General features: G+C 51.2%; 1 protein-coding gene across 1 annotated transcript in view; it reads right to left on the bottom strand.

The window, feature by feature from the left end:
- The window catches only part of LOC140402544 (adenosine deaminase domain-containing protein 1-like), a 110,870-nt gene extending 107,459 nt beyond the window's left edge, over positions 1-3,411 (bottom strand). Inside the window, exon 1 of the mRNA XM_072490395.1 lies at positions 3,321-3,411. The gene's annotated coding sequence lies outside the window, so the exon portion shown is untranslated. The remainder of the gene's footprint in view (positions 1-3,320) is intronic.
- Between the last annotated feature and the right edge of the window lie 12,636 nt (positions 3,412-16,047).

Below are 16,047 nucleotides of genomic sequence, written 5' to 3'. Positions count from 1 at the left end.
AACTTAAACGTTCCCCATCCCAGGCAACATTCTGGTGAATCGCATCTGCAAGCCCTCCAGTTCAATCATATCCTTCCTATAATGTGGTGCCCAGAATTGCACACAGTATCCAGCTGTGGCCTCACCAAAGCTCTATATAACTCCAACATGACCTCCCTGCTTTTGTAATCTATGCCACGATTGATAAAAGCTTTGACAAAGAGTCATCGGACTCGAAACATTAGCTCTTTTCTCTCCCTACAGATGCTGCCAGACCTGCTGAGATTTTCCAGCATTTTCTCTTTCGTTCCACGATTGATAAAGGCGAGTGTCCCATGTGCCTTTTTCACCACCCTATTAACCTGACCTTCTGCCTTCAGAGATCTATTTATAAACATGCCAAGGTCCTTTTGTTCCTCGGAACTTCCCAGTGTGATGCCATTCATTGAATATTTCCTTGTCACATTGCTCCTTCCAAAGTGTAACACCTCACTTTTCAGGATTAAATTCCATCTGCCACCTCTCTGCCCATTTGACCATCCCGTCTGTATCTTCCTGAAACCCAAGACTCTCAGCCTCACTGTTAACCACCTGGCCTATCTTTGTGTCATCTGCAAACTTACTGATCCTACCCCCCCCCCACATAGTCATCAGTCATTTATATAAATGACGAATAATAGGGGACGCAGCATAGACCCCTGTGGTACGCCACTGGACACTGGCTTCCAGTCACTAAAGCAGCCGTCTGTCATCACGCCCTGTCTCCTTTAGCTCAGCCAGCTTTGAATCCACCTTATCAAGGTCCCCTGTATCCCATGTGCATGTTCCTTCTTTACAAGTCTCCCATGTGGGACCTTGTCAAAGGCTTTGCTGAAATCCATGTAAACTGCTGTAGCCATCTGGGATGGCCACTTCCAACTAGGTACAGAGAAACCCGCAATGCCTAGTGGGTAAAATGGACAAGCCAAGACTCAGGCAGGCTGAGCCTGAAATGCATATTTGTAAGCAAGTCCAGACGGTATCGAAACGCCATTCAATTATCATTTTAACGGGGCTGATTAGCATTTGATGGCCCATCTTCACCAAAACAAAGGACTGGTACCCGAGCAACCAGGACAGTCCCAGACATTTCGGCACCACTCCCTGTTCAAGGGAAACACAAACAACGGGGTCAGTGACCGCTTGGGAATGCACAGCCATCCAGATCCTCGCCCACTTATTGGTTAGGAATCGAACGGAGTGATCAGGGATCACCCAATTAGTGGGGCCCAAAACGGAGGACCGCCCAAAAGAGCGCGAAAACCCCCAAGTATAAGAAGAGTCCTCTCTTGTTCGTTCTCTCTTGGCCCTGATACCCCGGTCACGACCATCTCCAAGTGAAACAACACCAGAAGGAAGTACAAGTTCAACGCTCGCTACCAGACGGATGAGCCTAGCTGAGCAGCAGTTATCTCTCTGGGCCCGAGAAGATCCAGAATCAAACAGTGGCCACTGTTTTCTGACCTAAGCCGGGTGCCCGAAGGTACGTACAGGTTGTCTTAGTCGATAAGTGTAGTTAACTAGTAGCGTTTACGTTGCATAACTAATTGTGTGTAAATAAAGTACCCTTGACCTTGAACTAACTAACTGGTGTTTGGCTCTTTGATCGATAGCCGGTCGAAACTTGTGGTAGTATCATTTGATACCTGGCGACTCTAAGCATTAGTACATAGATAAAAAAGAAAGGGCGGCAAATTCACTGATTGCCATAATTGGAACAGAGCCACAGAAAGGACAAACTAGTATAGAAAAGTCACAACACTGCACTACCCTCATCTACACACTTAGTCACGTTCTCACAAAATTCAATCAAATTTGTTGGGCATGGCTTCCCTCTGACAAAGCTATGCTGATTATTCCTGATCAAACCTTGCCTCTCCAAGTGGAGATAGATTCTCTCCTTCAAAATTTTCTCCATTAGTTTCCCCACCACTGACATGAGATTCACTGGCCTGTAGTTCCCTGGCTTATCCCTACAACCTTTCTTAGGCTCCAGTCAAAGACGGGGAGGCGACGGCGGGGTAGTGGTATTCTCACAGGGCCAGTAGTCCAAGGTAATGCTCTGGGGTCCCGGGTTCCAATCCCGCCACGGTAAATCGCAAGGTCCGAGTTCAATAAAAATTAAAAGTCTAATGACGGCGACCGATTAAATCATTGTCGATTGTCGCTAAATTACCCCTTGGCTGCCAAAAGGTTGGGTCAGGTTACTGGGAAGCGGGGATAGGGTCGAAGCTTGAGCTGGAGTTCGGTTCTCTTGCTTTCTCTTGCCAACGGCCAGTGCAGACTCAATGGGCCAAACGGCCTCCTTCTGCACTGTAAATTCCATGAATTCTATGAAAACACCCCATCAGGGAAGGAAATCTGCCATCCTTACCCAGTCTGGCTTACATGCGAGCCCAGACCCACACAGCGAGGAGGTTGACTCTACAAAGGAGATTTACCAGGATGCTGCCTGGATTGGAGGGTAGGTCCTATGAGGAAAGGTTGAGGGAGCTAGGGCTCATAGAGTAGACGTTCAGCGACTTTTTCCTCAGGTGGATGTAGCTGTTGCAAGGGGGCATAACTATAAGGTTCATGGTGGAAGATATAGGAGGGATGTCAGAGGTAGGTTCTTTACTCAAGAGAGTGGTTGGGGCATGTAACTCACTCCCAGCTATGGTAGTGGAGTCGGACACTTTAGGAACATTCAAGCGGTTATTGGATAGGCATATGGAGAGCACTATACTGATTGGTCAATTTGATCTTAGTTTCAGACTAGTTGGGCACAACATCGTGGGACGAAGGGCCTGTACTGTGCTGTACAGTTCTATGTTAAACAGACCCCCCCCCCCCCCTCTGAAATGGCTGAGCGAGCCACTCAGTTGGAGCACAATTAGGAATGGGGCAACAAATGCTGGGCCAGCCCAGCGACGGCCACATCCCGAGAACAAATACAGAAAAGGATGCCGGGTGGGATGCAGACTGGCTCAACGTTGACACCCTTGTGGGGGGGGGGGGGGGGACAACACGCACACTTTCCAAGGGCCGGTGCACACCTGACGGGCTGAATGGCCACCTTCTGTCTGTGGGGATTCCCTGCTCCACAGATAATGTTTTATTCCAATGCAACAGTCCCTCCCCCCCCCAAAAAAAAAGTTGGTTTTGAGATGATATCCCTCGGAAAGAGTCGCAGCAGAATTAAGACACGGGGCAACCTCTTCACCATCGGGCCAAAGCTTCAAGTTAATAAAGCCCCCCCACATCCATTACAAAAATAAAAGACAAATTGGGAGAACTGCGGGGCGTCGAAGGGTTGTTTTTACCCGCGTGGTGAGTGTGCGAGGCCTGGTTCAGGCTGGGGCGAGCTCTCCTCAGGGACCCTCAATCTCAGCCGCTCGGACGGACAACACCCACTTCCCGCCCGAAAAAAAAAAGCCCGCCAACCGGAAGTCCCGCCCCCGCGCCTCCTCCTCGACCAGTCGCCGCGCCGCCCCCGCTGATTGACGTGAAGCCAAGTGACGTTTCTAGCTCCTCCCACCCGGACAACATGGCGGGCAACCGGTAGTCCCGCCCTCCGAGCCTCCTTCTTGACCAATCGCCGCGCCGCTGCCCGCTGATTGACGTGAGACCAGGTGACGTTGTCAGCCCCTCCCGCACCCCAGGGGAGAGCGGCCGCCATTACCGGACTTCGACGTCCAGGTAAACCCAGGCTTTGCAGGCAACATGATTGCTTCCGAAATGGGAAATCGATGACTTTTTTTTCTCCAAATTTGGAAGCAAGTCCGACAGCAATGTGTTTTGTGAGGTTATCCATCGTGGGCCTTTAAAAAAAAGATAGACTCAGCCATTCGGCTCATCAAGTCTGCACTGACCCTCTGAAGAAGCACCCTATCTAGGCCCAATCCCCCCCACCCTATTCCCGCACCCCACCTAACATGCACATCTTTGCACATTTAGGGACTATGAAATAATAATAATCTTTATTAGTGTCACAAGTAGGCTTACATTAACACTGCAATAAATTTACTGTGAAAACCCCCTAGTTGCCACACTCCGGCGCCTGTTTGGGTGCACAGAGGGAGAATTCAGAATGTCCAAGTCTTTCGGGACTTGTGGGAGGAAACCGGAGCACCTGGAGGAAACACACACAGACACGGAGAACGTGCAGCCTCCGCACAGATTGTGACCCAAGCCGGGAGTTAAACCCAGGACCCTGGCGCCGTGAGGCAGCAGTGCTAACTGCCTCCTGCCCATTGGAGCAGGGTACTTTCTAAGACAATATCCACAGGGACCTGGGGGGGGGGGGGGGGGGGTTCGGCTGCATAGATCTTTAAAATGCCACCGACAAGTGCAGAAAGTCATGAAGAAGCCTAATGGAATGGTGGCCCTTATTTCAATAGGAATGGAGTATAAGGCCACGGAAGCTATGCTGCAGTTTTACTAAACCAAAGTTCATAGATTATGTTTTACTAAACCAAAGTTCATAGATTATCATAGAATTTACAGTGCAGAAGGAGGCCATTCGACCCATCGAGTCTGCACCGGCTCTTGGAAAGAGCACCCTACCCAAGGTCAACACCTCCACCCTATCCCCATAACCCAGTAACTCCACCCAACACTAAGGACACTAAAGTTAGACCCCACTTGGAGTCACTGTGAGCAGGTGTGGCCACCACACCTTCGGAAGGATGTTTTGACTTTAGGTTTACAAGAATGGTACCTGGATTTACAGGGGTTAAGTTATGAGGAGCGATTATTCAAATTAAGTCTATTTTCTCTAGAATTTAGAAGGTTAAGGTGTGATCTGATCGAAGTCTTCGACCTATTAACAGGCAAAGACAGGGTAGATGAAGATTAACAGTTTCCACTGGTTGGAGATTCTAAAACTAGGGAACATAATCTAAACATTATGGCCAGACGGTTCAGGAGAGACATTAGGAAGAACTTCACTCAAACAGTGATGGAGGTTTGGAACTCTTCCACAAATGGCAACTTTTTAATATAATAATCTTTATTGTCACAAGTAGGTTTACATTAACACTGCAATGAAATTACTGTGAAAAGTCCATAATTGCCACATTCCCATTCCGGCGCCTGTTCGGGTCCAGAGGGAGAATTCCGAATGTCCAAATTACCTAATAGCACGTCTTTCGGGACTTGTGGGAGGAAACCGGAGCACCCAGAGGAAACCCATGCAGATATGGGGAGAACGTGCAGACTCCACACAGACTGATATGGGCCAGGGTTTAGAGAACCCCAAAGTGTATCATGGAGTTCACCTGACCCACAACTTTTAATAGATTGTGGTTATGGGGAGCACACGGCTCACTCTACAGGTGTGATGCAACAGAAATCTACAGTACTTTTAAATTAAAACACTTTATTTATGAAACCAGTCAACACTTTATAAACCCACAGTAAACATCTTAACAACTATCAACACCAATAAATCCCCAAAGAATACAGTACTCTATAAGTAACTCTTAATCTTTCCTTCCAACATCCATAAGACAAAAGAACCCTCTTTACAGAAAGACATCAGGTTTAACTTCACTACTGAGAACAGTTACCACTTTGAAATCACCAAATGAACCTTTATAAGCTTGCAGAGATTCATACACATCTTGCTGTGAGTGCAGCTTTTACAAATCGAAAACAAAACTAAATATACCCTGTAGCTACAAGCCCAAAGTGAAAGTAAAAGCAGACAGACAGCCCAGCTCCACCCACACTATGACATAACTGATAAACACCCATTTCTTAAAGGTACATCCACTACAGATATTTTTCTAAACACCCATTTCTTAAAGGTACTCTCACATGACACAGACAATGACCCAAGCCTGTATTTGAAGCTGGAACCCTGGCGCTGTGAAGCCATAGTGCTAACCACTATACTACCGTGCTGCCCAATTGATGCTAAATCAGGTGTTAATTTTAAATCTGAGATTTTTCTTAAGCAAAGGTATTAAGGGATTTGGGCCAACAACAGGTCTATACAGTTAGGCCACAGATCAGCCATGATCTCATTGAATAGCCGAGTAGGCTCGAGGGGCTGAATGGCCTATTCCTGTTCCTAAAACACGGCGGATGCTGGAAATCTGAAATAATAAGAGAAAATGCTGGAAAAGCTCAGCAGGCCTGTCAGCATCTGCGGAGAGAAAAACGAGTGAATGCTTCCAGTGACCTCTTCAGAACTGGGGACATCTTTGGATCTGAACGAGAGATTCATGGAGTCATGTAAGGAGGCTATTCAGCCTTTTGGGCTCCTGCTGACTCTCTAAAGCAATCCAGTCAGTGCCTTTCCCCAGCCATGTCTCCATAGCCGTGCAAAATTGTTTCTTTGAAGTGCCCGTCCAATTTCCTTTTGAAATCATTAATTGCCTCTGTTTCCACGCCCCCCCCCCTTGTGGAACCAAGTTCCAACTCATTGTGTTTAAAAAAAAGGCTCTGCCCAGATTTCTCGATGGTGCAAAAACTTAAAATCTGTGTTCATCACCCTGCCCATCAGCTAATACCTTAAATCAGAAAATGCTGGACATACTCAGCAAGGCACCGGCTCTCCAAATTTCCCATCCAGTCCGCTGTTGCCGAAGCTCAAATCCTGTCCAATGTTTCAGTTTTACGACTTTTGATCAGTTCTCCGTTTAGCTTTGTTTTCCCTTTCCCCACAGATGCTGACAGACCCACCGAGTCTTTCCAGCATTTTCTGTTTTCAGTTCAGATATCCAGCATCTGCAGTGTTTTGCATTTGGGGACGCTGCCAGGGTGTTCCTGTAGGTGGCCCACCCATCCTGGCACGTTACTGTAGGTAGTTCACTGCCTGCCTGCTCACTGGTGTGGAATCGGACTCCACCAATTGCCGCCACTGTCCCCGCCCCCCCCCCACAAATCCAACCCCATCCTGCAGGGACCGGTCCTTCCGTGACACCCTGCTCCACTTCTCCATCCCCTTTCAACGGTACCTTCCTGTGGTAGTACCAGGTATTGCGGTACCTAAGAGGTGGATGACCATCGGTTAGACCCAGGAGTCTACCATTGGCTGATGTACATAGCTCCGCCCTGAGAGGCGGAGTATAAGAACCGGTGCCGTCCCAGCAGCCTTCACTTTCTGTATCAAAGCTGCTGGGGAAGAGTTCTAGCAGATTAAAGCCTTCAGTTATGAATCACTTCGTCTTGAGAGTAATTGATTGCGCATCACTTCCCTTGCAATCACAGGAGGTGCGACACCAGCCCCTTTAACTCCTCCCTCTTCACCGTACAACTCTCCTTTCAGATTAAGCAGCGTTTCACTTGCATCTCCTTCAATTTGGTCTGTTGTATTTGCTGCTTCCAATGTGGTCTCTACATTGGTGAGACCAAACACAGACTGGGTGATTGCTTTGTGGGACACCTTCGCTCAATCTGCAGGCGGGACTCCAACCTTCCTATTTTTTGCCATTTTAACTCGACAAGTTGGTCGCATGCAAGCTGGGGGAGCAGCATCTCATCTTCCGATTAGGCATGTTACACCCCTCAGGACTCAACATTGAGTTCAACAACTTCAGACTGTGACCTTTCTCCTCCATCTTAAACCCTTTTTAAAAAAATACCCATACATTTATTGTCTCAATGTAAAAACCCTCCCTTTCCCTTCACCTCCCTCTCCCACACCAGGCCATCTGTCTTTTGTTCTTAAGATTACTACATCTTGTTGCAATCCCTCCCAGCTACAATTTAATATCTGACAGATTTTCCCTCTCTCAGTTCTGATGAAGAGCCAAGTGGACTCGAAACATTAACGCTAATAATTATATTTTATTGTCACATTTACGAAGTTACCGTGAAAAGCCCCTAGTCGCCATATTACGGTGCTGGTTCGGATAAGCCGGTACGGGAATTGAACCTGCGCGGCTGGTCTTGTTCTGCATTACAAACCAGCTGTCTAGCCCACTGAGCTAAACTGGCCATCTGTTTCTCTCCCTACAGATGCTGCCGGACCTGCTGAGTTTTTCCAGCATTCTCTGTTGTTGTTCTTGAGTCCTTATCTTGCCTATTGACATTTTGTGTGGCTCCTTATCAAATGTTTTGGAAATTCAGGTATAATACATTTATTGGTTCCCCGGTATCTACCCTACTAGTTACATCTGCACAAGGTGGCACAGTGGTTTGCACTGCTGCCTCACAGTGCCAGGGACCCGGGTTCAATTCCAGCCTTGGGTGACTGCGTGGAGTTTTCACGTGTCTGCGTGTGTTTCCTCCGGGTGCTCCGGTTTCCTCCCACCGTCCAAAGATGTGCAGGGTAGGTGGGTTGACCATGATTGATGTGTGGGATAATGAGGATAGAGTGAGGTGTGGGCCGAGATAGAGTGCTCTTTTGGAGGGTTGGTGCAAAGTCGGTGGGCCAAATGGCCTCCTGCACTGTAGGGATTCTGTGATTACATGTGTAATTCGTAAAACTATGTTGACTTTGATCATACTACAATTTTCTAAATGCATTGTTGAGACTTCCTTAAAAGTAGATTCCAGCACTTTCCCTTTGTCATCAGGTTAATTGGCATGGAGTTCCATGATTCTCCCTGCCTCCTTTCTTGAATAGCTGGCAGCATTCCAGAATTTAGGAAATTTTGGAAAATCATAACCAGAGCATCCACTATCTGTGCAGCCATCTCATACAATCGTAAGCAGGCCATCGACTGTTGGGGACTTCTTGGATTTGTCCCTTACGTTTCTCCAAATTTTCCTCTCTGCGTATATTCATTTCCTTAGTTTCCTCAGTCTTTTTAGCATCTGAGTTATCGTCTATTTCTGGTGCTCACCTACTGTGAATACAGACACAAGATACTTGTTCAGTGTCTCTGCCATCTCTTCAATGCCCCAGACCATTTATCCTGTCTCTGTTTCTAAGGGACCAATGTTTTCTTTAACTACTTGTGGTAGGCTATATTAAGGGTATTGCGGTACCTAGGTGCGATGTACCTTATACTGTAGTATGAGTGGTGGAACCTGCCTGCTGGCTCCGCCCAGCAGGTGGAGCATTAGAGTCTGTGTTTCACCCACAGCAGTCATTCTGTACCGGAGCTGCTGGGGTAACTACTTGTTCATTAAAGCCTTCAATTGGACTACAATCTCGCTTCAGTAGCGACTGATCGTGCATCACTCCTCTCTTCAGTTTTACATACCTATAAAAACTCTTGCAATCTGTTTTAATACGCCTGGCTAGTTTGTTCTCAGATTCTATGTTTCCCTCTTTTAATCAAGTTTTTGATGGTCCTTCACTGGTTTCTAGAACACTTCCACTGTTCTTTGCAACTGTATAAACCAGGGACGGAATTTACTGCCACCGCCCAGCGATGGGATCTTCCCTGCGGCGGGTTCCCCGGCGGTGGGCCAGCCGGGCATGCAGAACACCACAGGCATCAGCGGGACCGGAAGATCCTGCTGGCGGCCGATGGTGAGTCGCCTCCTCCGCCGGAAAACAGGGAGGGGACTGGAAAATCCGGCCCCTTTTTTTTCTCAATCTAATAATAATCGCTTATTGTCACAAGTAGTCTTCAATGAAGTTACTGTGAAAAGCCCCTAGTCGCCACATTCCAGCGCCTGTTCAGGGAGGCCGGTACAGGAATTGAACCCACGTTGCTGGCCTTGTTCTAAATTGCAAGCCAGCTATTTAGCCCATAGTGCTAAACCAGCCCCTGACACTATCTGACACTATCCTTCCTGAGTAAACCACAGATGGATTTGTCTTGCTGAAATTTGGTTTTTCAATGGAATGTTTTTTGTTGAACATTTTGAATCGTTTCACTAAATGTTTCCGACTGTTTATTTACCGCCGTCTATTTAACCAATCAGCCGTTGCCTGTTCTCCCCTCATACCTATATTTACCTTGGTTTAAGCTTAGAATTCTTGCTTGCGATTGGAGTACCTCGCTGTTAAGAATCCTGCTGATGTTAAATGCGAGAGTATCCCAAAACCGCGGCAGGGTAACTTGGTACACTGTTTCTTAGTGGTGTATATTTTCGACTTCCGGGTGCGGCTATGCAGAGCTAGGTCGCATATTCGGTAGCTCCCGCTTGGAACGGACTTTTGGGCTCTTTTACAGGGCCCCCACGGCATTTGTTTGACATTTCCCGGTGTGGCAAGAAGACTGCAACATACCCCTGACAGTGTCCCCCAGGAATGGTATGTCTTTTGGCTACCAGACCCGGCAGAAACAGTAAAAGATTTGGCTGCAACAGGATAAACAGGGCCTCTTCCAGCATGCAGGCGGGGGAAGGGCAAGCTTAAAGCTGCAAACTGACCTGAGGGCCTTTATCAAAAGTGAATTCTAACAGCAGAGGGAACAACTGTGAAAAGATCTCACCAAGGCCACTGAAGAAGCGGGGATGAGGCTTCCGGTGGCGGCCATGGAGGAGTAGGTCACGCATTCGGCAGCTCCCGTCTGGAACGGACTCTTAGACCTTTTTCAGGAGTTTCCACAGACATTTTGGGGCAGATTGGTGAAGCGAACACTGCCAAAAGGATTCCCTCTCGAGACTTTTGGGCTCTTTTCAGGGCCCCCAAGGGCACTTTTTCGACGTTTCCCGGTGTGGGAAGGAGTTAATAATAGCTCCCCGTCAGTATATGGCTTTAACTAGGAGCGGGGTAACAAAAAAGGTGGTGGTGGACCAGAAGAAGGGAGGGAAGAAGGACAAAATGGCGGCGGGCGGAGACCAGGCAGCGTGGAGGCAGTGGGCGGAGGAGCAACAGGAGGGTATCCAGCGCTGCCTCAGAGAGATTAAAACGGACCTGCTAGAGCCGATGAAGGCTTCTATTGATAAGATGCTGGAGACACAGACGGCCCAGGGGGTGGCGATCCGAGAGGCTCGACAAAAGACCTCCGACAATGAGGACGAGATCTTAGTCCTGGCGGTCAAGGTGGAGGCGCACGAGGCGCTCCACAAGAAATGGCAGGAGCGGTTCGAGGAGATGGAGAATCGGTCGAGGCGGAAGAATCTGCGGATTCTGTGCCTCCCGGAGGGGCTGGAGGGGCCGGACGTGGGGGCCTATGTGGTCACCATGTTAAACTCGCTGATGGGAGCGGGGTCCTTCCAGGGGCCCCTGGAGCTGGAAGGGGCCCATAGAGTGTTGGCGAGGAAGCCCAAGGCTAACGAGCCTCCGCGGGCGGTGCTGGTGCGGTTCCATCGGTTCGTCGATCGGGAGTGTGTGCTCAGGTGGGCCAAGAAGGAGAGGAGCAGCAGGTGGGAGAACGCGGAGGTTCGGATATATCAGGACTGGAGTGGGGAGGTGGCGAAGAGGAGGGCCGGGTACAATCGAGCGAAGGCGGTGCTGCACAGGAAGGGGGTGAAGTTTGGCATGTTGCAGCCGGCGTGATTGTGGGTTACCTGCAAGGACCGGCACCATTATTTTGAGTCTCCGGAAGAGGCGTGGGCCTTTGTTCAGGCCGAGAAGCTAGACACAGACTGATGGGATGGGCGATTGGGGACTGCGGTGGATATGTTATGCCTATTTTTGTTTCGGGGGGGGGGGGCCTTTGCATTGTTTTGGGTTTCTTTTTCTCTGTGTTTTTCTCTTTCGGGTTGGGGAGGGTGGATGGGGCGGGTTGGGCACTGTTTTGGTTGGTGGCGGGGCTTGGTAGGTGGAGAGCGCGGGATATTTTCCCGCGCCGAAGACTGGGGGGAGGGGGTGGGACCAGGGCGGGGAAGCGAGGATTGTTTCCCGCGCTTAGAACGGAGGGGGAGAGCCTGTGAATGGGGAGTGGGAGAGGAGGGTGTGCCACACAATGGGAGGAGTCGAAGGGGAGGCGGGAGTGGCCGGGGTCAGCAGGAGTCAGCTGACTTGCGGAAGTGCAATGGGCGGAGTAAACCAGCTAGGAAGGGTCCTAGCTGGGGGGGGGGGGCAATCGAGTTGCTGCTGCTAAGATCAAGGAGGAGCTGGAGCGACTGGGGTGGGTCGAGACGGGGGTATGCCACTGTGGGGAACGGGCCGGGTGTGGGGTGCGGGCGCGTGGCTGGCCGAGGAGGGGTCATGGCTAGTCGGCGGGGGAGGGGGGCGGGTAGCCCCCTGATCCGGCTGAGAACCTGGAATGTAAGGGGACTGACTGGGCCGGTTAAGCGGCCCGCGTGTTCGCGCACCTGAAGGGGCTCAAGGCGGATGTGGTTATGCTCCAGGAGACACACCTGAAGGTGGCAGACCAGGTAAGACTGAGGAAAGGGTGGGTAGGTCAGGTGTTTCACTTGGGGCTAGATGCCAAAAATCGAGGGGTGGCGATCTTGGTGGGAAAGAAGGTGTTATTCGAGGCGTCAAGCATTGTGGCAGATAATGGCGGTAGGTACATAACGGTAAGTGGTAAGTTGCAGGGAGAGAGGGTGGTACTGGTCAATGTGCATGCTCCGAACTGGGACGATGCGGGTTTTATGCGGCGTATGTTGTGTCAGATCCCAGACTTGGAAGTGGGGGGCCTGATAATGGGGGAGACTTTAACACGGTGTTGGATCCTGCACTGGATCGCTCCAGGTCTAGGACGGGTAGGAAGCCGGCGGCGGCTAGAGTGTTGAGGGGATTTATGGACCAAATGGGAGGGGTGGACCCTTGGAGATTTGCAAGGCCGGGGGCTAGGGAATTTTCATTCTTCTCACATGTCCATAAGGCTTATTCTCGAATCGACTTTTTCATTTTGAGTAGGGCGCTGATTGCGAGAGTAGAGGATACCGAGTATTCGGCAATAGCCATTTCGGACCACGCCACGCATTGGGTGGAATTGGAGATGGGGGAGGAGAGGGACCAGCGCCCGCTGTGGTGCTTGGAGGTGGGGCTGTTGGCGGACGAGGAGGTGAGCGAGCGGGTCCGAGGAAGTATAGAGAGGTACTTGGAGACCAACGACAATGGGGAGGTCCGGTTGGGGATGGTATGGGAGGCACTGAAGGCGGTGGTGAGGGGAGAGCTGATCTCCATCAGGGCCCACAAGGAGCGGAGGGAGCGGGGCGAGAGGGAGAGGCTGGTGGGGGAGATGGTGAGGGTAGACAGGAGGTATGCGGAAGAACCTGAGGAAGGATTGTTGAGGAAGAGGCGCAGCCCCAGGCCGAATTCGACCTGGTGACCACCAGGAAGGCGGAGGTGCAGTGGAGGAAGGCCCAGGGGGCGGTCTACGAGTATGGGGAAAAGGCAAGCCGGATGCTGGAGCATCAGCTTCGGAAGCGGGACGCAGCTAGGGAGACCGGGGGAGTTAAGGACAGGGGAGGGAGTGTGGTGCGGAGTGGGGTTGGCATCAATGGGGTCTTCAGGGACTTCTACGAGGAATTGTACCGATCCGAGCCCCCACGGGAGGAGGGAGGGATGTGCCGTTTCCTGGACCAATTGAGGTTTCCAAAGGTGGAAGAGGGACTGGGGGCCCCGATTGGGCTGGAGGAGCTGATCAAAGGGATAGGAAGCATGCAGGCGGGGAAGGCACCGGGGCCGGACGGTTTCCCGGTCGAGTTCTATAAAAAATATATGGACCTGTTGGGCCCGCTGTTAGTTAGGAACTTCAATGAGGCAAGGGAGGGGGGGGCTTTACCCCCGACGATGTCCCGGGCACTGATCTCCTTGATGCTGAAGCGGGACAAGGATCCCCTGCAATGTGGGTCTTACAGACCGATTTCCTTGCTAAATGTAGATGCCAAGGTGCTGGCGAAGGTCTTAGCCACGAGGATTGAGGATTGTGTGCCGCAGATCATCCATGAAGATCAGACGGGGTTTGTGAAGGGGAGACAGTTGAATGCGAATGTGCGGAGGCTTTTGAACGTTATCATGATGCCGGCGAGGGAGGGGGAGGCGGAGATAGTGGTGGCGATGGACGCTGAGAAAGCCTTCGATAGGGTAGAGTGGGGGTACCTGTGGGAGGTGCTGAAGAGGTTTGGGTTTGGGGAGGGGTTTGTCAGGTGGGTTAGGCTGTTGTATGAGGTCCCGATGGCGAGTGTGGCCACAAATAGGAGGAGGTCCGAGTACTTTCGGTTGCACCGAGGGACGAGACAGGGGTGTCCCCTGTCCCCCCTGCTCTTCGCACTGGCGATTGAACCCCTGGCTATGGCACTGAGAGAGTCGAGGAACTGGAGGGGGTTGGTTTGGGGTGGGGAGGAGCATAGGGTGTCGCTTTATGCGGACGACCTGCTGCTGTGTGTGGCGGACCCGGTGGGAGGAATGCCAGAGGTAATGAGGATGCTTAGGGAATTTGGGGACTTTTCGGGGTACAAGCTCAATATGGGGAAGAGCGAGCTGTTCATAGTTCAGCTAGGGGACCAGGAGAGGGGGATTGGCGAGCTCCCACTAAAAAGGGCGGAGAGGAGTTTCAGATATTTGGGGGTCCAGGTGGCCAGGAGCTGGGGGGCCCTTCATAGGCTTAACTTTACAAGGCTGGTGGAGCAAATGGAGGAGGAGTTCAAGAGGTGGGACGCGTTGCCGCTGTCCCTGGCGGGTAGGGTGCAGTCAATCAAAATGACGGTGCTCCCAAGGTTTTTGTTCCTGTTCCAGTGCCTCCCCGTGTTTATCCCGAAGGCTTTTTTCAGGCGGGTTAACAGGAGTATAATGGGGTTTGTGTGGGCGCGAGGGACTCCGAGGGTGTTCCTGGAGCGGAGTAGAGATAGGGGGGGGCTGGTGCTGCCCAACCTCTGTGGGTACTACTGGGCCGCCAATGCGACAATGGTGCGTAAGTGGGTGATGGAGGGGGAGGGGGCTGCATGGAAGAGGCTGGAGACGGCGTCCTGTGTGGGTACGAGTCTGGGGGCGCTGGCAACGGCGCCGCTGCCGCTCCCTCCAAGGAGGTATACCACGAGCTCGGTGGTGGTGGCGGCCCTCAAAATTTGGGGGCAGTGGAGGCGGCATAGGGGGGAAGTTAGGGCCTCGGCGTGGACCCCATTATGGGGGAACCACCGGTTCGCCCCAGGAAGAACAGGTGGAGGGTTTTCGGGGTGGCACAGGGCAGGCATACGAAAGTTGGGGGACCTGTTTGTGGACGGGAAGTTCACGAGCTTGGGTGAGCTGGAGGAGAAGTACGGGCTCCCCCCGGGGAACACCTTCAGGTACTTACAGGTAAGGGCGTTTGCCAGACGGCAGGTGGTGGAATTCCCGCAGCTATTGCCACACACAGTACAGGGCAGGGTGCTCTCGGGGGGGTGGATGGGAGTGGGGAAGATCTCGGAAACTTACCAGGTGATGCAGGAGGAGGGGGAAGCCTCGGTGGTGGAGTTGAAAGGTAAGTGGGAGGAGGAGTTGGAGATCGAAGAGGGGACGTGGGCAGATGCCCTAGGGAGGGTGAACTCTTCCTCTTCGTGCGCGAGGCTCAGCCTCATACAGTTTAAGGTGCTGCACAGGGCACACTGACCGGGACAAGGATGAGCAGGTTCTTTGGGGGTGAGGACAGGTGTGTTAGGTGCTCAGGGAGCCCAGCAAATCACACCCATATGTTCTGGGCATGCCCAGCGCTGGAGGAATTTTGGAAGGGCGTAGCGAGGACGGTGTCGAGGGTGGTAGGATCCAGGGTCAAACCGGGCTGGGGGCTCGCAATATTTGGGGTGGCAGAGGAGGCGGAAGAGGCCGGAATTCTGGCCTTTGCGTCCCTGGTAGCCCGGCGAAGGATTCTCCTTCAGTGGAAAGATACGAGGCCCCCAAGCGTGGAATCCTGGATCAGCGATATGGCAGGGTTCATTAAATTGGAGAGGGTGAAATTCGCCTTGAGAGGGTCGGTACAAGGGTTCTATAGGCGGTGGCAACCGTTCTTAGACTTTCTGGAAGAACGATAGACATTGGTCAATGGCAGCAGCAGGTGGGGGGGGGGGGGCGGAGGTTTACTTTATTTTTGTTTATGTTATTTACACTGGAGGGTCTGAGGGGGTGTATACACCTGTTGTCTTAAGTCGGGGTGTTAATGTTAATTTATTATTTAGGTACGGGGGGGGAGGGGTTTGGGGGGTTGCTTTTTTAGATTGTGTTTTGTACTTAACCCTGTTGGGTTCTTTTTTCTTTCTCATTTTGTTATTGATATTTTATGAAAACCTTTAATAAAAATTATTTTTAAAAAAAAAGTGGTGTATATT

Source organism: Scyliorhinus torazame, chromosome 25 (assembly GCF_047496885.1).
Source record: "Scyliorhinus torazame isolate Kashiwa2021f chromosome 25, sScyTor2.1, whole genome shotgun sequence".
Taxonomy (NCBI): domain Eukaryota; kingdom Metazoa; phylum Chordata; class Chondrichthyes; order Carcharhiniformes; family Scyliorhinidae; genus Scyliorhinus; species Scyliorhinus torazame.
Note: the sequence above shows the minus strand (reverse complement) of the source record. Positions and strands in the feature narration are given on the sequence as shown.